The 23616-nt window shown below is 34.8% G+C and overlaps 1 protein-coding gene across 6 annotated transcripts in view; it reads left to right on the top strand.

Moving 5' to 3' along the window:
- SLC12A7 (solute carrier family 12 member 7) overlaps window positions 1–23616 on the top strand; it is a 284134-nt gene that overhangs the window by 172080 nt on the left and 88438 nt on the right. Inside the window, exons 1-2 of one of the 6 annotated variants that reach the window (XM_031946096.1) lie at window positions 11742–12759; window positions 12889–12981. The exons of the other annotated variants lie outside the window; for them this stretch is intronic. The gene's annotated coding sequence lies outside the window, so the exon portion shown is untranslated. Of the gene's footprint in view, window positions 1–11741; window positions 12760–12888; window positions 12982–23616 lie in introns of those variants that run through there. 6 annotated transcript variants of the gene reach the window in all.

Genomic DNA, 23616 nt, shown 5'->3' with positions numbered 1-23616 from the left:
GCCATGCAACATCCAGGGCAATCCCAACTCAATACATTTCTTCTGTTTATAAGGGTCATCATCTTCAATAAGAAATATTTATCTAACAGTTAACATGTCAGGCACTCTGCTGACTGCCTTATAAATATTATCTCATTTGATATTCACAACCCCCATTGGAAGTGGGTATTATTATCCCCATTTTACAGATGAAGATACTGAAGCAAAAAAAAAAAAAAAAAAAAAAGAGGTTAAAAGGTCACAAAGCTGGAAATATTTGAGGCTGGATTTGAATTTGGTTCTTCTAGACTCCAGGCCTGGCACTGTATCCAGCATACCACCTAACTGAGAGAGGGAGAGGAAAGAAGAGGGAAGAAGAAGGAGATAGAGGGAAAGAAAGAATAGGGAAGTAAGGAGACAGAAGGAATTGGGAAGGAAGAGAGAATGAGGAAGGGAGGAGGGAAGAAGGAAGGATCGGAGAGGAGAGAGGGGGAGAGGAAGGGAGAGAGGGAGAGGAGAGAAGGAGAGAAAGAAGTAGGAAGGAGAGAGTGGGGAGAGGAAGGGAGGAGAGAGGGAGGGAGAAGGTTTAGGAGATGAATTTTTTTGTTTGTTACAAGAAAATAACATTTTACCCAGGAAAAATGTTGTATTTGGAATCAAAAGATCTGAGTTCATGTCCCAATCTTTCCTCTTATTTCTATGACTTTGGGCATATCACTTGTCTTCAAATGCATGCAACTCCCTTTGCAAACTATCTAAACACCAAATTTTATTCTTTAGGTCTTTTCTTACCTGAAAAATGAAGAGTATTATATTAGGAGAATTAAGTGATCTCCTAGGTACTTTCAACTTGATTCTTAAACAATGAAATCAAACAATAATAAATATATATTTGTTAACAGTTGATTATTTTAAAAAATATAAAAATGCATATTATAAAACAGTCTTTCTCAAGAAGTTTATATTTTCCTTAGATAATAACATGTGCATAGATAAGAATAGTGCTAGAAAAAAATTGAACAGAGAGCAGTAATAAACCTTGTAATGGGTAGAAGTCAGGGAAGGCTCTTTCATAAAAGGCATCACATAAATTTACTATTTAAAGAACAGGATTCCAAAATTAAGGGTGAGGATTGGCATTGACATAATAGGTAGGCTATTGAGTTTGGGGGAAGTATGACTTAGGTTTAGAAAGATAAATGGAAAATTTCCATTTTATCCCGGAAGCAATAGGGAGGTTTTTGAAGGTTTTTAAAATCCTGGATCAATATGGTTATTGTTAATCTTCATAAGAAGTTTATTTTGTCAGCTATGTGAAGAATGTATTTGAGAAAGGAGAAATTGGATTCATGGGGAGACCAGTTTGGGAGTTCTTCCACTAGTCTCTCAAGTGAGAGGTAATAGGGGTCTGAACTGGGATGGTAACTTAGTGAAGAGGGGAATTGATGCAAGAGATGCAGTGTAAGTAGGGTGAAGGAAGAGTAAAGGAAAGATCAGGGTCATGGGTTACTGCACCACAGGAGATTAGAAAGAAGAATTTTGAAGATGGGCATGTTTTTTGGTCAGGGGATATGGAGAGTGGGATGGGGGCAGGAGAGGGAGAAGCAGGGAGAAGTAGTGAGGACCACAAAGAATTATTCTAATTTATCTCCTGTATACATCCTGTATACAAAGAGTTTGATTTTTCTATGCCTTTGTAGTCATGGTTAGTATGTATGTGTATGCTTTTTTTTTAATCATTCTCTTGAATCTCTTAAAATTAAAAAAAAAATTTCCCTATTACATATTAACAATTTGAATCGCTATGTAATTTTAATATTCTTTCCACCACTCGGAATAGCTTCTTGGTTTAAGATGATTTAACAAGATTGAGGAAAGGGCACTTGTGGCATGTCCTGGAAGCCAGAAATTTGGCAACTCAGGAAGGCGTAGGGATGTGGACTAGCATTTCCCTGTAAAAATTTAAATCATTGGAATATTATGTCCTTTCCTTTACTGTCGGAAATTTTGGAGAATTAAATTTTTGTAGTTTTTCAGCCCGAAGCTTTTCTTGTTCAATTACTCTGTGACATAAATATGTTCGATGTCATTATTCTTGTCCCCAGCACCTCGAGTTTAGGAGTGAGATGGATATAGGGACCTGTAAACCAGCCCCTTATTTCCCATAGAATGGGAAACCAAGACTCAAATTATGAGCCAGTTTTAGGAAGGACCTGGAGTGCTTGAGTTAATTTTTCTTTTTTAGATTCTTGGCAGGTTTCTTTATTTTTCTATGACATGTTGCATTATGATCCACCAAGAAGTTATTGATAAATTATATGTTGTTTGAAAGTTTTCAAGGTCCTTTACTATATTATCTCATTTGATTCTCACAGTGACCCTGGAAAGTAGCTTCTGTTATTATCCTCAGTTTACACTTAAGGAAATAGCCTGAAGGAGATTCTATCTTTCTTAAGATTGAACAGCAACCTCATTTGAAATAGGAACCCAGGACTTTCTGATTCTGAAGTGCTAATCTTTATTCTTTGCATCTCTGTCTCTCATAGAATATGAGTTTGTACCTTTAGTGAAATTTTGAATTTTAATATTACTGGGGGTTGGGACTGGACATATTCATTGGGAGTATAAGGGATTCCCAGAAGAAGAAACTGCTTCCAATTGAGGTTGGCATCTTTTTTTCAATTTATAATCTTAGAAGGTTGCCTAGCATTCCAGACCCACAAAACTCTAGAGCACTGACCAAAGCAAACTAAAATGTAATTGGGAAGTATTTAACAAAATAAATAAAAATACAGCATAACTATTAATTTGTAGTTTTGTAAGTCAATCTGTAGCCTGCAGAAGTACTGAAAAGTTGTCACATAGTTATATATATAAACATAATGAATGTTTATGACCCCTTTCACTTTTTATTAGTTATAGAAATGTTATATTTCTGGAAAGAAAGGTGTTAATACTAAGATAATCGGTATTTTTTTTTTTTTTTCTAATAGGATCTAAGTTTACTGGTGTTATATGGAGCACACACACTATGCCCTTTGCTCTCTCCATAACAAATCCCATCTAAAATGAGATTTTTAGAGTTTTTCAGGCGTTTTAGAGACCGTTTTGAACGATGTCTTTCATCCTTCTCTGTTAAGCCTATGCACACTTGCATGTGACTGGTTGAAGGACTGATTCCTTTGTCTCTTTGATGCATCACCTAGAAGGATCGAAGGTTAGGGAGAATTACAGGAATTGATTAAAAATTCACAAGTTCAGTCAAACTTGCCTGTGACTCATTGTTGTGCATCTTGGAGAATTTTCCATGATGTGTTCTGAAGAGAACCAGGCTAGTCTGTACGCCAAATTGGAATTATTTTGAATCTCCAGACAATGTGGACAAATGGTTTAACCTAAACTGAGATAATTCTTTTCTGCGACTTCTCCCTCTCCCCTCACTCTTCCATCCCTTCTCTATGTCCACTTGGACATTTCCACAAGGATATTGGCTTTCCTTAGCTTTTCAGAATCGTAAACCTTTTTTCAATCTTCTTGTCTGTCTCTCCACTTTTTCTTTCACCCAATGTAATTTCAAAGTGTTCCTTTTGTATTTGAGCTTCTTTTTATAACTGTAAGATATCCTCATCTTTTTGAAAGAGTTTGTTCCTGTAAACTCTTGGAATGTGGTTTTGTTGCTATTTGGTCTCTACCAGTGATTTCACTGGTACAGGTTAACTCTTGGTGAAGAGACTTCTGCAGATGAGCAGTTATTTGAAACTTGTATTAAAAAGTCTTAGCTAGTTGCCAGGGTTAGTAAAAAGTGGATTGCCCAGGGCCTCACAGCTGGAGTTTTGAACTTGAACCCAGTTTTTTGACTCAAAGGCCAACTCTATTCTGGCAGGATTCCTTTAAGAAGGTGCATTTGCCTATTTGACTAATGACCTTTTTAAAAAAATCAGCTAGCTTCGTAAAATAATCCTGTATTTAATCTCAGATGGATGTGCTCATACTTGTAAACTTGTGTTGCAGGTATGTATATGTGTATTTTAACATTTAAATTGAAAAAAAAAATCGTAAGTATTCTTTTTGTCCCCCCCCCTCAAAAAAAAAAACAACCCAAAACAAAACTAGGGGAAAAAGAAATACAGAATTCTTATATTACATACACATAGTCAAGTAAAATGTTCACACATCAGTCACAAACAAAAAGAAACTTCATCATTTTGCCTAATCATTCATCCATTGTCAAGAGGTCCATTCTTTCTCACCAATCTACTGTGATCATTAACTGACCATTTAGCATATCAGTTTTTTAAATCTTTATGTAATGGCATAAGTTGATTTGGTTCTGCTCACTTCATTCTTGATTGCTATATCGCAGTATTATTTCTTTGTTTCTGAAATTAATCCTTTTTCTCATTTCTTATTGTATAGTAGTATTCCATTGATAATGTAATGCCTCAGTTTTGCTGAATTGTAATCCCTAAAAAAAGTTCAGACCCAGACAGTTCAAGGCTTCCCATGGAGGCCTGATCTCTAATCTCTAATCTTGCTCTCAGATCTCATACCTCACAGGGGCCTCCAGAAATGTGATGCTAGAGAAACTGAGGCAAGACAGATTAGAGGTTTTAAATATTTTAATAGTGGAGAATTTGGACTAGCATATCCATACTAGCTATAGCTAGCCAACTGGATTGGACTCTTGTCTCAAAGCATCCAGCAACCAGCAAATAATTCCAGAGACCAGCACTCAGGTAGACAAAGGCAAGGGGGCTGAGTGCTGGGTGAATAGAAATTGCAGGAAAGGACCATAAATTCTGATAAGTTGGGAGTGAAGAAGGTGGTCCAGCAGGAGATGGGACAGGAAGTCCCAAACCCTAATTATCTCAGTCCCAATGGCCAAGAAGTGAGGGGAAGGTTGCCACCAGGGAAACTGAGGCATTGTACTATATACCATAATCCAGCTATTCCAAATTGGTTTCCAGAATAATAGTACCCATCCACAACTCTGCCAGTGGTATGTGTGTTCACATGTATGCGCTTGCTTACTACAAAATGCTGTCACTTAATTTGGCTATTGGCAGTAGGGTAAAATGCATGGAGAAAAATGTACCTTCTGAGTTAGTATTACTTAATCCTCAAACTTTGGCCCCTGTAGTATTTGTGGTGGTTGCTGAATTACAGCTACTCCCTTGGGGAGCAGTCTTATCTAAATTAGGCCTTGATCCTGCCTACTAAAAAAATAAAAATAAAAGAAATAAAACAACTCAAAACTCTTGTCTTCACTTAAACACTTTAAACACTCTTGGCCCCTGAAGTTGGGAGCTTGGCTGGTTAAATCCACCTAATGGCCAAATTCTTAATTTCAAAATTTTGAATTGGTGTTGTACCATGAATGCTCATCACAACTCTTGCCTTCACCATCATTCTAACCTTTACAAAATGAGTTTTATAAAAAATGTTTTGGCTATTTGGTGAGAATTGCAACTAAGTTAAATGAATGAATAAATTAGTTTTTAATAACATGTTTTTTCAGAATAAGTTATTTTATGAAATTGTTTTTACAATTTTGAGTTCTGAGCACTTGCTTTACTAATCATTTTATAGATTAGAATCATTAAGTTCTGAGATGATGAGCTTATGATCACATGAGCAAGGGTCTGAGGTAGGATTTAAACTCTTGCCTCTTAATTTTTAAGTCCATCTCTTTCCTTCCTCCAAAAGCCAATTTTCTTAACACTGGCAAGCAGATGTTCAATTAGATTACAGAGTTGATTGATGACCTTGGTGTTCACTCATTCTCCTTCAACTCTTCTTCACCTCACATGCCCATTTAGTTGTCAAATCTTGCTTTCTTTCCTCTGTAACATCTTTTCACCTCTGACCTCTTCTATCTACCCCCATACAGCTTTACCACTTTAATTCAGCCATTCATTTACAGTAGGTTATTCTGGTGACCTTTACAGTAGTAAAGAGTAGCCTCTTAATTGGTCTTTCTGCCTCAAGTATCTCCTATACCATTCATGATTCTTTCTATTACATATAGATGACATTAATCTATTTATAATAGCCAGGGTTCCAATCACATTAAATCTCTAGTAATAATGTTTCTTTAGTTTTCTTAGAAATATTAACTTTCTCATTTCCTTTGATTTTGTTTTGTAAGCCTTTATTTTTTCATGTGTCATTTCTGCATGTATTCCCTACCTACCCAATGAATCCTTCCTAATAACAAAGAAAAACTTTTAAGTAAAACAATTGGTGTTGCCAAAAAATATGCAATAAGTATATTTGTATGGCATTATCTTCCCCCCCTCCCCCCGCTTCTATTTCTTCTATTATCAGTTAATACAAATCCTCTCTGAATTTCTCATGGTTCAGTAATGTTCTATTACATCCATCTGCTCCATTTTGTTTAGCCATGAGGAGAAAAACATTTTCTTTTTGGCTACCTACCAAAAAACTGTTAAAAAAATATATAGGTCCTTTCTTTAGGCTTTCTTAAAACAATCTTGAATGGAGTAAAGACACACACTATTCAAAGTGTGTGTCTTTACTCCATTCCAGATTGTTTGCCAGAATGTTTGTATAAATTCACAGCCCCACCAACAGGATATTGGTGTGCCTATCTTGCCACAACTCATCTAATATTATTTTCTCTGTTTTATTCTAGGCCAATTTAGTTGTGATCTCAGAATTACTTCAATGTGCGTTTCTTTCATCATTGATTTAAAGAACATTTTCATATGTTTGCTTTTTTTCTTTTTGAAAATTGTTTATTGATTTGAATGAACTCATTTTGATTTTATTTTTGTCTAGATGTTTTTCTCATTTTGAGGTGTGTTAAGATTATAAGCATACAAATACTCCATTGTAGTATACTTTGATATTGTCATAGTCAACAAGCCTTTAAGTTCTCTATATGTGTCAGGCACTTTGCTAAGTGATGAGAATACAAAGAAAGGCAAAAACACAGAGATAATCAAATGCTATGCTAAAGGTACTGTTCTTATGAGATGTTTTCAAAGATAGGTCAGAACACCCATTCCAGAATTTGGAATCCAATGGAAAAATTAATATGTAGAAATTAGCTCACTTTAGAATATATCTACATATCTAGTTGGAGAAGAAATTGGCAAACTACTTTGGTCTTTTCAAGAAAATCCTATAGAGCATCATAAAGAGTCAAACATTACTGAAATGGTTCAACAACTTAAGGTGTCTTTTACTTAAGTCACAAGTAATAAGTTAGCTGAATGGATTTTGAACTCAGATAACACGTCTCAGCTGTGAACTTTTCAGACTCCAAACTCCCTCTCAAATATGTCAACGTAATTATGACAATGGCTCACAATTAATTGGGAATTTGTTGGAATGCTTCTCCAACATCAAAACACTTATGAGTCACTCACTGCTTTTATTTCTTATTCCAGTAATCCTCTGGTTCATTGAGAAAACCAAAATTCTGAAATGAAGTCCAGTTAAAGAGTAATTTTTAAAAGAATCTCCTGTAGTCCAGGTACTCTTTTAAGACCTGAAATAACCTTTTAAAACATACAGCAAATTCATGGCAGAATATGGATTGAAACCTTGTCTCCCAGTGCCTAGCCTCGTTTTTCCTAAAAGAATCCTGTGATAGTAGATTCTAGGCTTCTTTATGTTGATAGATATTTAGTTTTTGACTTTACGTATTCCATTAAGGATTTCAGATAATATTTGTTAATAAATAGTTTTACATAGTAAAACTTAAACCTTGGCTTTAGGATGAGGAGAGGGGGAAAGCTCATAGATATTTTGGAAAAATTAGGCAAACCCTTTTTAAGGGAGGAATTGTTTTTTCATGTTCCTTGATGATAGTTAACACTTTGTCATTATCAGGACAGTCTTTGGCAACTAGTCCAAAATGATGATATTATGACTTGTTTTACTTCTTAAATTACAACTTGAATGAGAAGAAATAGGATTAATTAAAATATCTTTATATTAACTATATCTTAAAGGTCTATCCAGAATCAGTAGGGGATTGGTACATATATAAAATTCAGATCCATTCTCTATACATAAACAGATAAAGGATATAAAACAAGCAGTTTTTGTTTTTTGTTGAGGCAATTAGAGTTAAGTAAGTGACTTGCCCAGGGTCACACAGCTAGGAAGTGTTAAGTGTCTAAGGTCAAATTTGAACTCGGGTCCTCTTGATCTCAAGGCTGGGGCTCTATCCACTGCGCCACCTAGCTATCTCTAAACAAGCAGTTTTCACGGTTCAGTAATGTAAGTACTATAATATATATAATATATAATATAGTAAGTAAGTACTATAAATTGCCCATAATCATTTGAAAAAGTATCTTCAAAGTCAATATAATTAGATATAAATTAGAATCCTGAAGGCAGAAAAATATGCTGAAAGATAACTATGAGGTTAGTGCACTCATTTGTTGCCTCTAGAATTGTGAATTAGTTTGACTGTTGTGAAAAACAATATGTAATCATGCAAAAATTTTACTAGATTGCAGATATTCTTTGACTCAGATTCATTTCTACCCTGACTATATTCCAAACTTTATTAATGACCCATATGTTTAAAGAATGTTTAGGACAGCATTATTTGTTGTAATAAATAACTGGAAACAAAAATGCCAATTGATTGAGGAATAACGGAACAAATAAAACTATGGTATATGAATGCAGTGAAATTTTTGCACACCAAAAGGAAAAAGGAATATAAAGAAGTCATGGAAACATGGAGCTGTTTAATCATGTCTGATTCCTCTTGACCTCATTTGGGGTTTTCTTAAAATAAAGCAGCAGTTTGCCATTTCCTTCTCCAGTTCATTTTATAGATGAGCAAACTGAGGCAAATAGAGTTAAGTGATTTGCCTGGGTCACAGCTAGTAAGTGCCAGAGCATATTTGAACTCGGGCTTCCTGAGGCTTCCTCAATCCAAGCCCAGCATTCTATTCATTGCAATAAAGGAACACTCTACAATGAGAATAATGTAAATAGAGAAGTTATAAAGAGTCAGTAAAAGGATATGCTTCCATTAATTGATAGTATAAGGGAATCTGTTTTCTAAAATAACTTGTTTAGCAAATACCTGTGTAGAAATAAATTACAAATAATTTTTTAAAGTCCAAGAAAATGGGGAAAATGTGACTGGATATGTGGCCAGGATGAGGGAAGGTCTCTATTACCTATAGAGAAGTCAGCAGTAATATATAGCACCTTTTTTTTTTTTTTTTTTTTTTTTTACTATAGCTTTTTATGTACAAGTTATATTCATGGGTAATTTTACAGCATTGACAATTGCCAAACCTTTTGTTCCAATTTTTCCCTCCTCTCCACCCCATCCCCCAGATGGCAGGTTGACTAATACATGTTAAATTTGTTAAAGTATAAATTAAATACAATATTAGTATACATGTCCAAATAGTTTACATAGCACTTAAAAAAAAATGCAAGTCTTAAGTGACAGTAATAAAAACTTACTAGAATTTCCCCCTTACTATCCTTTGCTCTTCTCAGACCAAATTAGCTGTGTTCTTCATTTCTAGACCTCCCCATTTTATATTTTAGGAAAAAAAATGTAAAGTGTACAAAAGTGTAGCATGTTGACGTAAAGCAATTAGATTGGTGAAGATACCCAGAACTGGGCCATATGAGGAAAGTTGATTTTTTTTTTTTAAATTTCAACCAAACCTGAAATGTTCAGTCCAGAGAAGATAAGCCAAATATAGTACTCTTCTGTCCTAAAAAACACTAGAAATTAGGCTTATTTTTCTTGGCTCTGAAGGGCAGAAGTAAGAACCATGGGGAAAGTTTTTAATTAATTTTTTTCAGTTAACATTCATTTTGTTTTTTCTTACTCCTATTTTCCTGTTCCTTATACCAGTGAAAAAAGGGAAAAATATTTTAAAGATATTTTAAATAAATAAATTTAAACATTTTTGAATATTTTTTAAAAAGCACATCTAGTCAAACATCATTGCCTAATTTTACTTATTTAGTCTATCACTTTTGTTTTAGGGTATAGTTAGGGTATAGTTGATGTAAAATCAAGGATCTTTTCGTTTCCTGCTTAGAAATTGCAATTGATCAGAATTCTTATGTCTTTAAAAATTGTTCTTTTTGGTAATATTTTGTAAATGCTTGTATTCATCTCACTTTACTTTTTATCAGTTGATATAAGTCTCCTTGGGTTTTTCTGAAAGCATCATTACTTTTTTGTTTTAATTTTTATTTTTAAACTAGAACATTTATTTATTTTTATTAAAGCTTTTTATTTTCATAATATGCAAGGATAATTTTTCAGCATTGACCCTTGGAAAACCTTGTGTTCCAAAATACCCCCCTTCCACTTTTCCTACTCCCTCCCCTAGATGGCAGGTAATCCAATAGATGTTAAACATGTTAAAATATATATATACTAAATCCAATATATTTTTCATTATTGTATAATTATCATGCTGCACAAGAAAAATCAGATCAAAAGGAAAAAAATGAGAAAGAAAACAAAATGCAAGCAAACAACAAAAAGATTGAAAATACTATATTGTGATCCACTCTCAGTTCCCACAGTCCACTCTCTGGGTGTAGAGATGGCTTTCTTCATTTACAAAATCATTGCAATGTGCTTCAATCATTTCATTGTTGAAAAGAGCCTCATCCATTAGAATTGATCGTTGTGTAGTCTTGTTTCCATGTACAATGATCTCCTGGTTCTGCTCACTTCACTTAGCATCAAACAGTTCCTGTAAGTCTCTCTAGGCCTCTCTGAAATCATCCTGCTGATCTTTCCTTCCTACCTTCCTACCTACCTACCTATAGCTTTTTATTTACAAAACATGCCTGCGTAATTTTTCAGCATTGACTCTTGCAAAACCTTCTGTTCCAACTTTTCCTTTCCTTCCTCCCCTCCCCCAGATGGCAGGTAGACCAATACATGTTAAATATGTTAAAGTATATGTTAAATAAAATGTATGTATACATATTCATGCAGTTATTTTGTTGCTCAAGAAGAATTGGACTTTGAAATAAGGTAAAATTAACCTGAGAAGGAAATAAAAAATGTAGGCAGATAAAAAGGGGGATTGGAAATTCTATGTAGTGGTTCATACTCATTTCCCAGAGTTCTTTCGCTGAGTGTGATTGTTTCATATAGAACAATAATATTCCACAACATTCATATACCATAACTTACTCAGCCATTCTCCAACTGATGAGCATCCACTCAATTTCCAGTTTTTTGACACTGCAAAAAGGGCTGCCACAAACATTTTTGCATATGTGGGTCTTTTCCCCCTTTTTAATGAACTCTTTGGAATATAAGTAGAAACACTGCTAAGTAAAAGTGTATGCACAGTTTGATAGCCCTTTGGGCATAAGAAACAAACAGCAACAAAAAAGGTGAAAATATATGCTTTCATCCACATTTTCACAGTTTTTGTCTGTGTGTGGATGGCTCTTTCCATCCAACTTTTTTTTCCTTTTTTTTGGTCAACAGTGCCAATTTGATAGATGTGAGGAAGAACTTCAGAGTGGGATTAATTTGTTGTCTAGTCTTTCAGTGGTGTGTGACTATGAACTCATGGACATGAGTTTTTTCCCTTGGCAAAGATATTGGAATAGTGTGCCATTGTCTTTTCCAGTTTTGCCTATTTGTGATTTGCCCAAGGTCACATAGCTATTAAGTATCTGAGACTGGATTTGAATTCAGATCTTGGACTCCACAGTCATTGCTCTATCCACTGTACCACTTAGTTGCTCTTTATATTTCTTTAATTATTAATGATTTGGAGTATATTTCTGATAGCTGGAATTTTTTCCCTCGAGTATTGCCTATTCATATTCACATTCATATTCAAGTTCCTATACTTTGACCATTTATTGGCATTGACTCAGTGAGAGAGTAAGACTGATGGCTTTGTAATTACCTCACTTTAAATCTAATTCACCAAAAAAATCGGGACATCACTTGTTCTCTTTGAAAACAAAGAACAAATAGCAACGATATGTATACCTAGTTTGCCAAAAATAAAGATTCAGTGTAAGGGAGAGGAAAGTTAATGTAGGTTGTATCCATAGCCCTAGGTTTTAATGCTTAATAGATTTAATTAAAACAAAAAGTTGTCTTGTAGTTTATATTTAATTTCTTAATTGTCTTCAGCATCTGCTACAAAATGTCAATAATTTCTTGTAATAGTAAAGAGCTAAAACTTTGAATGATTAGGAATTAAGTTGGCTGGTTTTAATGAGTTAATTGAATTGAAGCTTGTCATTGAAAGCTATTCAGGAAATATTAAATAATTAGCATAGGATCTTTTGGTTATCTGCATCAGAACATGTACACATATAATGGTAAATAGTAAATGATAAATAATTTGGCTGATGTCTGAAAAGGTTGAGTCCAAAACCCTAATCCAGGGGAGAGTCTTGGCATTTTGGGTGATGGGGACTATGGCCTCAATTAACTCTGAAATCTTGGTCTTTGGATGACTGGGAGTTAGTTTATTGCTTATGTGATAGGTATCAGTATATGTATGAGATCTAATTGATAATTTCTACATAAACAATTTATATTAGTGTTTCTTGAAAGTGAACAAATGGAATAGAAATAGTTAAGAAAAGTAGGAAACTCCCACATCTTTGTACAATGAGGAGATCTGGTTCATGTAGATAAGGTTAAAAAAAAAACCAGAAGCATTCTACATGTGAAGACTTGGTGAATGGTCTTTTCCACCTCTTGTCTCTTATGATCTTGTGCCCTAATAGGAATTGAACAGTTGTCCAATATAATTGGTGAGCATTTTACTGCTAGTGAAATGTGGTGTGAGGTTGAGAAGAACTTGTACCATATACAGTGCTTTTATTAATAGTGGTCTTGTCTAATGGTGGTTACTTTTTTCTTTGCTTAATTTGGAATCTTAGGCCCTTACAGCTTTAGTTGTATTGGGCAGCCATTTCAAAGAAAGACTTGTTGCTGTGGAGATTATGAATATTCTTAAGTGACCTTCTGATCTGGTAAGGAATTCTATTTTTGGAAAAGTTTCTATGAGGGATATGTCTTGTTTTGACACCTGTACATTCTAGTTTTTAATGTATTTCATGACTAAAAATTGGTGATTTCATTACTTTTAGTGTCTTTGGGAAAGTATTATAACTTCTACTTTAAAGTTTTGATTGGATTTTGTTTTATTTGGCATGCCATCTAAAATTTTATTACATGATTCACATGAATATTTAGAGAGGAAAGTTTATTATTATTTAGAGCTGTGGAAAGGTTGCTTTCTTTGCTATTTTATTTACTAGCAAGAATCTAAGAAAAGCATACTTTATGCATAGTTGCTTAAAATAGCATTGAACTTGGTGTTTTTTTTTTAATTTGTAAGGACTTTGTGTATGTTTTGTGTTTTATTGTGTACATGTAAACATAAGAAAGGAAATGCCTTCATTTTTTTTTTCTACTCATCCAAAAGGAGTAGTGTTTGGTAGTTGAGGCTTGTTTCCAATTTTTTTTTTTTAATAGTGGAGAAATCTTCCTTTATCCCATTTTTTTTTTTTTTTTTGGACAGCTTTTTATGCTGAATGAATGAACTGTGCAACTTATATCTCTGGGACCAATTCAGAATATTTTCAAATATTTAACATATTCAGCTGTGTAAGTGCTTTATAGGTTATTTTCTTTTAGATGTCCTTAGAACTCAGAAATATTTTATTGCCATTTTTTTTGGTTTGGCTACATCTGGAAACTTCCCTTCTTTCCCAGAAGTTCCTCTTATTTTACTTCTCACACTCTTTTTTAGAGAAAGCTTAGAAGACTGCTTGACAGTTCCTAGGAAATGGTTTTGAACAGTGACATCTGTTTCTGGAAAGGAAGCAGGCCATTATTGTTCCTACCAAGTCCCTCCTCCCCCTTCCCTTTAATGAATCTCTAGTTAGGCATAAGCTGGTTCATGAACTGGGGAAAGGGCAGTGCTTGGTATAAAAAACAACCAAATACCCAAAACTCAACAAAACCTTGAAACTGTATCCATTGTAGGAAAATAATAATCCATTATATTGATATGCCATAACTTATTCAGCCCAATTGATGGCCATCCACTCAGTTTCTAATTCCTTGCCATAAAGTATATTGTTGATAAAAATTATACAAATACGATTTTATTTTAGGCAATTGGGGTTAAGTGACTAGTACAACTAGAAAGTGTTAAATTTCTGAGCCTGAATTTGAACTTGGGTCCACTTGACTCCTGGACCAGTGCTCTACCTACTGTGCCATCTCATTGCCCCATATACAATTATTTTTAACATTTCCCATATTGTGAAAGTAAAATCAGAACCAAAGGGGGTAAAAAAAAAAAAAAAAAAAACCATGAAAAAGAAAAAAGCAATGAAAAATAGGTGAAAATAGTAAGTTTTGATCCACATTCAGTCTCTATAGTTCTTCCTCTAGATGTGGATGGCATTTTCCATCTATTGAATTGTCTTGGATACTGTATTGTTGAGCTCAGTGTATCATAGCTGATCATCATGTAACTTTGTTGTTATTATGTATACTATTCACTTAATTATGCTCACTCCATTCATCATCAGTTGGTTTATCTCTTTAGTTTTTTCAGAAATCAACCTGTTCATTATTTCTTGTAGAACAATAATATTCCATTATATTCATGTGCCATAACTTATTCATCCATTCCCCAATTAACGGGAATGCACTCAGTTTCTAATTCTTTGCCATAAAGTATATTGTTTGGAACCTTTTGAGATTGTGTAAACCTATACATACTCAAGGCTTCTCTTTCCATTTTCACTGCCATCCCTTCTCAACACCCATCTCCTGTAATTGAAAAGGCTCTTCTTTTAGATTTTTGAAGTCTTAGGTTCAGGTTCCAAAAGATCTGACCTCCCTCCTTATTTTCTAGAATGTTAAAAGGAGGGGAAAGAAGTAATAGAGGAATAGGATGCAGACTATCTGAGACTTGGGGGGGAAAGGGGGCAAGGAGACAGTGGAGTGTGCAAGATTGGAAGAGGGAGATATGCCAGAAAGTCTGAGGTACTAATATGCAGTCACAGCAGTCTTCAGAGACCATAACACAGTCTCTAGTCTTTGTCTTCCTCATAAAAGATCCTAAAGTTTTTCATGGAAAAGAAGGGAGACAGATACTTTAAGAAATGATTGGAAGAATTTAAAAGGGCAGGTCCTCTGAATGTGAATTATTTTTATAGATGGACAAATCCTTCCCATTAACATCTATTTTGTGTGTGTTTCTTTTTAATGTCTCATGGGAGGGAGTTGTGATTAAGATGTCTATCCTGTGTGCATGCAAACTTGCAGGACACACACACACACACACACACACACACATACATATTTATATAGCCAGGGATAAGCCAATTCATAAATTGCTATTCTATGGTTTTGTATGTGGTAACAAGATTAGATGGTGGAATGTCATCTGTAATTTTTTTAACTGTACTGTTAGTGAGATTATTCAGAAACCATTTCCATATTTATAATTTGCCTTCCTATATAGAGAGTAACTCATTAAGTATTTCTTTGATTTGGCTTCCTTTCTGGATTTAAGCTAAAAGTTCTCCTTCCTTTCTTCTTCCTCCTTTCTCTTTCTCTAAATAATATGCATACACATATTTATTTATTTACTATTTTCCCCAGCTATATTTCATAGATAAGGATATATATATAATATCCTATAAATATATTGATGTATGTATATTTATATATTTTCAATATTATTATTATATATATATATATATATATATATATATACACATACATGCTTAATTGTAGCCTTTGATAGGAGAGAGGGAAAAATAATAAAATAATAAAATGTACACAGCAGAGAACAAAAGAAAACCAAAAAAGAAGGAAGCAAAGAAAAGCTGGGCAGCTTTAAAAGCAATGTAGTATTTATAACAGGCTTTCATGGGGTGGAGTTCTCATGCTTTTCTGTGTACATAGCTAATTTAGAAAAAAAGTAAAATAAATATACCACCAAACATTATAGTAGTACTAATTGCTCATTAGTACCACAGGAGATATATGTATATACATATCCTTTCAGTTAACATGACTCAGCTAATAATAATGTAAGTTCAACTTAGGAAGTGAAGTGAGGTCATTGTCCAACTACCTGTATTGTGAATGGGTACTTACAGAAACTTTTACCATAGAAAAGATCAGAGTTGCTAAAAGATATAAGCAGAAATGATATTTCAGGTTAAGACTTGGGGGAAGAGGCAAGAAGAAAGATAAATGAGAAAATCCAAAGCAATAATGGGGGTGGTAGGGAAAGAAAAGAGAAGGGAAGAGAAGAGAGGAAAAAAGAAAAAAAAGGAGATAGAGGAAGGGCAGAGGGGAGGGAAAAGAGAGGAAGAAGGGAGAAGGGGCTACAAAGAGAAAAAGGAAAGAAAAGAAGGGATAGAGAGAGAATCAGAAACATGGAGTGCCAGGATACAAAGTGTTATATAATATTTTCTCTGCTGCTATTGTCTCTTCTTGTAATAGTACAAGAAGAGATAGCATTGGGACTTGGGCCCAAGACATTGACAAGTTTCCCTGAAGAGCAATAGGGAATGGACCCAGCATTTAAGGGAAGAATGGCAGCCAGGAAGCAACTGTGGTTCTTGGCTAGTCATTGATAGGAACATGCCAGTCTGGCAAGCTCATAGCAGAAGGGTGTATCTACTGTACTCTTTCCTTCAGGATATTGAGATAGATGTGAAAATTCTTGGAGCTTTTCTGAAGGCAGGCAAAATGTGAAACAAACATTTAAGAAAAGCATTAATGAGAAAGACAAGCAGATGCAGATTATATGGACACATTAAATGGAAAAGAATAAGAGCCCGAATTAGGCGGAAAGGTTTCTTTACTCTCTCTGAGATCAGCTAGGCCCAAGTAAGGTGAAGATACTTGTCCAAAATCATATGGTTTAAGTGGCAGAACCAGGATCTGAACCCAAGAAATAGGAATTTCCATTCAAAGTTGGTGGTAACATTCAAAGAACATACAAAGAAAAATTTCTCTATGGTTCCTCCATTCATCTATCTAAAATAAGGGTAGGAAGGAATATAAAGTTTTTAAGAATGCAAAGTTTCCGGCAAAAGTACAAATGGAACAAAAAACCCAGTACTTTTAAAAAATATATATATGTGTACCATCCATGTCTGCTCTGAATTCCACGCGATGAAAAATTCCTATGTGTACACAGAGAAGGAACTGATTGTGTCTGAATGAATACAGACTGAAGCATCTCTCTCTCTCTGTCTCTCTGTTCAAATTTGACCTCATACACTTATTACCTGGTGTGACCTGGGCAAGCCATTAAACTTTGTAAAATGAGCTGCAGAAGAAAGTGGCAAACTATTCCAGCATTTTTACCAAGAAAATTCTAAATAGGTTATTGTTGGACAAGATTAAAACAGTTCAACAGCAACAAGTCATTTGAGTTATCCAAGAAGGTGAAATGATAGATAACTAATTCATCATTTTTATCTGATTTATTTGTTATAAAAATGCATCACATGATCCTTCTCCATTGCTAGGTAGAGCATTTACTGTGTATTAGGATGTTGATGAAACTACACTCTTTATATGATCTTAAAAAAGGGGGTAAATTCTAGCCAAACGAGGCTAGTTTTTAGTATATACTCAGTGCCATATAGAATTTCCTGTATGACAACTCACATTTTCCTAGTTTGATTTTAATCATTATGATTTGAAAGCAGGTGACATTTGTTTACTGATATCTGTACCCTCTTGTTTTAAATTTAAACATGGTTGTGTCCCATGTAACAACCAGTAGACTATAAAGGAAATAACCATAATTATTTTTTGGTACTTAATTGCCACTCATAGATTTTCTCAACTTAAAAGTATTTCCTATTTTCATAAGATTTTCAACCCAAAGAGTTTTTTATAACTTTGCAGATGTCCTTTTTTTAACATTGATTTTATATGTAGTAGGAAGCTAGTAGTTTTAAATTTTTTAAGAAGACAATTGCCTAAGAGGCACTTGTTATATCAAGTCCAAAGATCTAAGAGAATTCAGACAAAAATCTAGGTCTAGGTTCTTTCCACTGTCCCATGTTGTCTTCTATAGGATATGAGATATTGGTAGGAGAGGAAGGGAGAGACAAAGACAAAAATGAAGTCAGAAGGAATTCCATAGGATACTTATTGGGGATGGCAGTAGTTTAATTTGACTGGAGTGCAAGAATAGCAGATGTCTGGAAGTAAAGAAACTGCTAAATTTTGGAAGACTTTGAAGCCTAGATTAAGAAGTGAAAGGTTACATTTGGTACACAGTAGGTCTATCATCTGAAAGGTGTTGACTGGTCACATGAAGAAGATTTTTTAAAGGAAGATTGAAGGCTAAGGAGAGGAAGAAGATCTTTTAGGTGACTTCAATGAAATGATAGGGAGAGAAAGGTGTGGATGCAATGGGTTTTGAAGATCTTACATTGATAACACTTAAAACTTCACGTGAGAAATATGAGGAAAAAGGAGTATTCTAAAATCATTCCAGGCTCTCAAAACATGAGAGATTAGGCGATTGGACTGTTCTTTCTATAGTCCAGTCATTTCAGGCATACCTACTCTTCACAACTCTGTTTGCAACTTTCTTGTACAGATAGGAGTAGTTTGTCATTTTCTTTTCCAGTTCATTTTACAGATGAGGAGACTGAGGCAAGTGACTAACCTAATTGGTGTCACCTAACAAAGTGAGATAACCAGAGGCCAGATTTGAACCCAGGAAGATGACTCTCTGACTACCAGGACTGACACTACTCATTTACTAGTAGATAATACCATTTGAAATACACATTTCACTGAAGGTACAGAGACACAAAGGACAGTTTTCGTCCTCAAGGATCTGGAGCTAGAGTCCAGGCTCCAAGCACAAATTTGAGGTTATCCATTTAGAAATGTAGTTGGAAATTATGGAAGATAATGAGGTAGTGCCTTCTCATCTCTCCAGCCAAATACGGAAGTTTGGGACCAAAATGAAACAAAGAGCCCAAGAAGCAATGGTACCAGGGAAGAGTTAGGAAATGGGCCCAGGCCAGGAAAGGAAGAGATGGCTCAAGCCAAACATTGCTGAGACCACTTGTTTAATAATTCTAGGGGGTCTTTAATCTCAAAGACACTTTGCATTCTCTCCCATGTTATAATTCAGATTTTATTCATTCTCCTTATTCCTCTGTAATTATCATGTATGTTGTCAAAATTAAACTGAAGGATGAAGGAATTTGTCAAACACTGTTTATTCCACTCATGATTTCTTCCACCAGAGAGGCTTCCTCATTGATTAATCAAAAACTAATAAAAATGTTTTTAGAGAACATTGCCTGCTTGATTTCATGTTCTCTTTAGAAGGAAGCACATATTTCTATGGAGTGGACTGTAGCATTTATCTAAAATGTTTTTCTACCTTCCCCTTGATCTTCCATAAAGTAACTAGTCAATATCCTACAGGCTTTTTTCTGTGTCTTAAACTAAACTATTTTGTGGGAATCAGTATAACAATCTTTATAACATCAGGGTATTTATTTATTTAATTATATCTCATTCTTGCAATACTTCCTGGTTTTTATTCTATTTCTTGGATTGAAAGTTTGTCATGAGATTTTGGGTAATTCATTGCTTACAACATATTTACACCCACCTTATATCAATGTAGATGTTTGTTAGCATGTTGGTACTGTTGAAGATATTTTGGGGTATCTAGAGGTAGCTTGTAGCACAGTAGGTGTGCTTATAGTCAGTAAGATGACCTAGTTTCATCTTAAGCTCTTCTTTATTGAATTGCATCTTCTAGATGACTTCAGCTCTCCTAAGCAATAGACAAGGTTTTTATGTATGAGAGTCCATAATTTCAGAGATGTTTCAGCCCTGAAGTTTTTTATGAGTCACATTTACTGTTGAACTTAGCCAGAAAGCAAATCTTAACTTTTGATTAATTTGGTTTCTTCATTATTGTGAAATCTAGGCCCACTTGCAGATATTATTCCCATCTTGGAGATGGGGAAATTGAAGCTCAGAATAGCTTTGCATCCATACTTATGCCTCTGGGTAAATGTTAGAGGGTTAGGTGGGAGGACAAATTCATTTTTTTCAGTGACTACAGTGCACCAAGACCATGTGGTTATGCCCTAAAACTTAGCCACAGTGATAGGGAAGAGTGGGACTAGTACTTTTCATCCTGCCTTCTCAAATAATTCTCCATACAGGTATTTTAGCAAATCACTTTATCTTTCTGGACCTCACTTCCTTGTTTGTGAAATGACAAAGTTGGATCAGACGGCCCATATGATTCCTTTCAGTGTTAATTCTATAAATCTCTGATTCCAGGAAAAGATGTGTTGCAAAGATGTCTTCCTGACAGTATGTGCTGCAATATCTGATATACTGATGTAACTGATAGATTTCAAGTTGATGAATGACTAAAATTCCTCCAACCCCTTGTATCAAAGCTGAGAAATGTTTAAAAATTAAGCCAGATTATTTCATAGGTCCTTTTCAGATTTATTTATTAGGAGGGGGTGAAAAAATAGTACTTGATATCTATGTAATATTTTGAATTTCAAAATGATACATTTATCAGGAAACAAATAGTAACCATCATTTAGGGAGTTATAAGGCCACATAGCCAAGACTCAAGTTAAATGTATTGTCAATTAATTCATCTTTTCTATGTCTCAGAACTCAGAACATACACTTTTCAAGTGCATTTCCTTTGAAAACAAACAATATAGGAATTAGGAAACATTTAGGAACTAGTAATAATATCTTTTGATTATGTAAGTTCCAGAGTTAGTTATTCATTTCATTACCAAAAGAACTCAGAGGAATTAAAGGCAAAAAAATACTTCTTAAAAGTTCTTTTAATTTTGAAGTAATAATCTTGCATGGTGGCGTTCCTGTGGGTCTGATAATGTCAGGATATAGTCTGGGGTCACCCTTTCTTTCCAAATTAATCTGAAAAGGAACTGTGAGATAATCTGGTCTAATTCCTAGATTTCTGGCTGATGAATGATTTAACACTTAGCTTGCCTGCCCTCCCTCATTCCCTGATACTGAGAAAAGGATATCAGATTGCTATACTGCAGTATATGCTGTCTTGAACATGTCTTTTGGGTCTATCCTTTTCTGGTCTAGGGAACGCTCTCTTTGGAATCCTAGAAAACCCAAAGGCAAATGAAATGTTGGGGCTGGTATGCTGAGAGAATGCAGTCATTCCCTTAAATGCATCTTTATTGCTCAGACTAACCTCAGGAACTGGCAGCTCCCAAGTTGGTGGTGCTTTTCTGGGCTGCTGGTTGCAAAGGTTACTCTCTTCTGGACTGGCTCCAGAGAGAGTAAATAGAGGAGGAGGAGCAACAGCAGTAATGCTCTTTCCACAAATACTCTGGTGGAGGAAAGAGAGGGAGAAATCCTGTGCTGCTTTGAAAGATCTCACATCCAGATAATGGAAGTCTAATTTGGGCCCACTGTGTATTTCATTTGATACGCTTGTAATGTGAGATGGGACAAGTAAAGGGCAATGTAATTAGGAGCTATACATACCAAAGCATTGAACTCACTGTTTGATTTTGCTGAAATGCCACGTTTGAAATGCTTTTTGGAAACTTTTTGTGGAAAAGATCCAAGTAAATTGGAGAGAACATAGGGGAGAATCTGATTCAGGCCCAGGGAAATACTTGGATTTAGAAATAATGGATAACAAAGTTTGCATAGTGATTTCCTTCACAGCCACCCTGTGAGGCAGGTAGTGCAGCTATTATACTCATCTTAAAGATGGGGAAATTGCAGCTCAGAATAACTTTGCATCCCTATGTGTGCCTCTGGGTAAATGTTAGAGCTGCATCTTAAACTCTGATCTTTGGCTTTCAAGTCTTCTGTTATTTTCATTGCACTACTCTGTGTAACCTGAAGCAAAATATTAATACTTGAATCTTAGAGCAAGGATGGCCAAATTGCAAAATTGGGTGGAAGGAACCTTGGAGATATTACTTAGAGAGGATGATATATGGTATGAATAGAAAAATAATGGTCTTTGCCCTCAGAAGTCCTCTTATCCAGCATGTGATTGTCAGTCCCTTTGAGTCTTTTTTTCTCCTCTAAATGAGAAATAATACTTATAAAATGAGAATCATGCATATACGACTCTACTTCTTCAGATTGTATTGGTGACAACACTGTGAAGTTCTATACCTAAAATAATTATTGACTGGAGAAGGGAAGGGAGTAAAATTTATATAGCATCTTCTTGGTGCCAGGCTCTATGCTAAGTGCTTTATAAATATCTCATTTAATCTTCACAACAACCTTGTAAGGTCAATGCTGTTCTCCATTTTATAGTTGAGGAAATTTCATGCAAGCTAGGGTTAAGTAACTTGCCCAGAATCACATATCTTAATCATTGTCGGAGGCTGAATTTGAAGCTGGGCTTCCCTGACTCCAGGCCTGGCACTCTATCCACTGAAACACTTAGCTGCCTCTAGTGATCTTATTCAATGGCAAAAAAGTACAAAATAGGAACGGATCTCTGTGGGCAGTATATTGACTTAGAAAAACCACAAATTAACATTATGTTGTATTTTTACTTATTTTATTGGACATATCCCAATTATATTTTAATCTGATTTAGCCCATTGGATTGAGAGTTAATATATACAACATGCAGTCTATTCCTACTTATTGCATTCTGAATGTCGCTTTATGACCTTTTTGACAGAAGTGTGATCAAGCTTCCTGAATACTGAATGAACTCATTAACTCATAAAATAACCCATTGAACTGTGTATCTACTTTTTAGTTTATATTAATAATTTCTTCTCTCTTATTTACTGTTCTTGACAGATCTCTGTGATAGTGAGCCATGTCTCTCAGTGGCCTAGGAATTTCTGCCTAGTTGCAGGGTGATTTGAATTGACAAACTGACAAGAGAGTTTGAGTTGAAAAAATTTCTTCATGAGAAGTTCTCTATGCTGATGAAATCAGAGCAACAACAAAACCCCCAACAATAATAGCTGATGTATAGCTTTCTATCACATATTATGCTAAGTGCTTTACAAAGCCTCTCACTAGATCCCCACAACGACCCTGGGAGGTAATGTGTTATTATCCCCATTTTTCAGTTGAGCAATCTGAGGCAAAAAGTCAAGTGACTTCCCTAATTGGTAAATAATTGAACTCTTCCTTCTTCTGGGACAAAAATAGAACTCGGTTTTCTGACAGCTTTTAATCTAATAGACTCAACTGTAATCATTGATCTATGCCTTTCTTTGCCTGTCCAGAAGACAGCAATTATGTCCTGCCTCTCCTCCATCTCCTCTACCTCCCCCCAGATCTTCTATCTATACTAAATATTTTTAAAATCTTCAATTATTTTTCTTGTGGCTTGATTTTGGGCCCTCTTTGGCCCCAGTTTTCTGGATGATTTTCATTCTTTTTAAGAGTTGCACATCACTATTTTCTCTGAAATGGAGTTTGCAGTGTTTGCTAATGGAAGGCTTCCGTGAAACAGATAGCTGGAGTCTTTATATACCTTCTATTAAAACTCATCAATTTATGATTAGCATCAGAAAAGTTAATTTTTAATTCATGGTTGAACTTGACAAATTTTTAAAAAA

Source organism: Sarcophilus harrisii, chromosome 1, assembly GCF_902635505.1.
Source record: "Sarcophilus harrisii chromosome 1, mSarHar1.11, whole genome shotgun sequence".
Taxonomy (NCBI): Eukaryota; Metazoa; Chordata; class Mammalia; order Dasyuromorphia; family Dasyuridae; genus Sarcophilus; species Sarcophilus harrisii.
The sequence above is the reverse complement of the archived record's forward strand: the minus strand, read 5'-3'. Positions and strand labels throughout refer to the sequence as shown.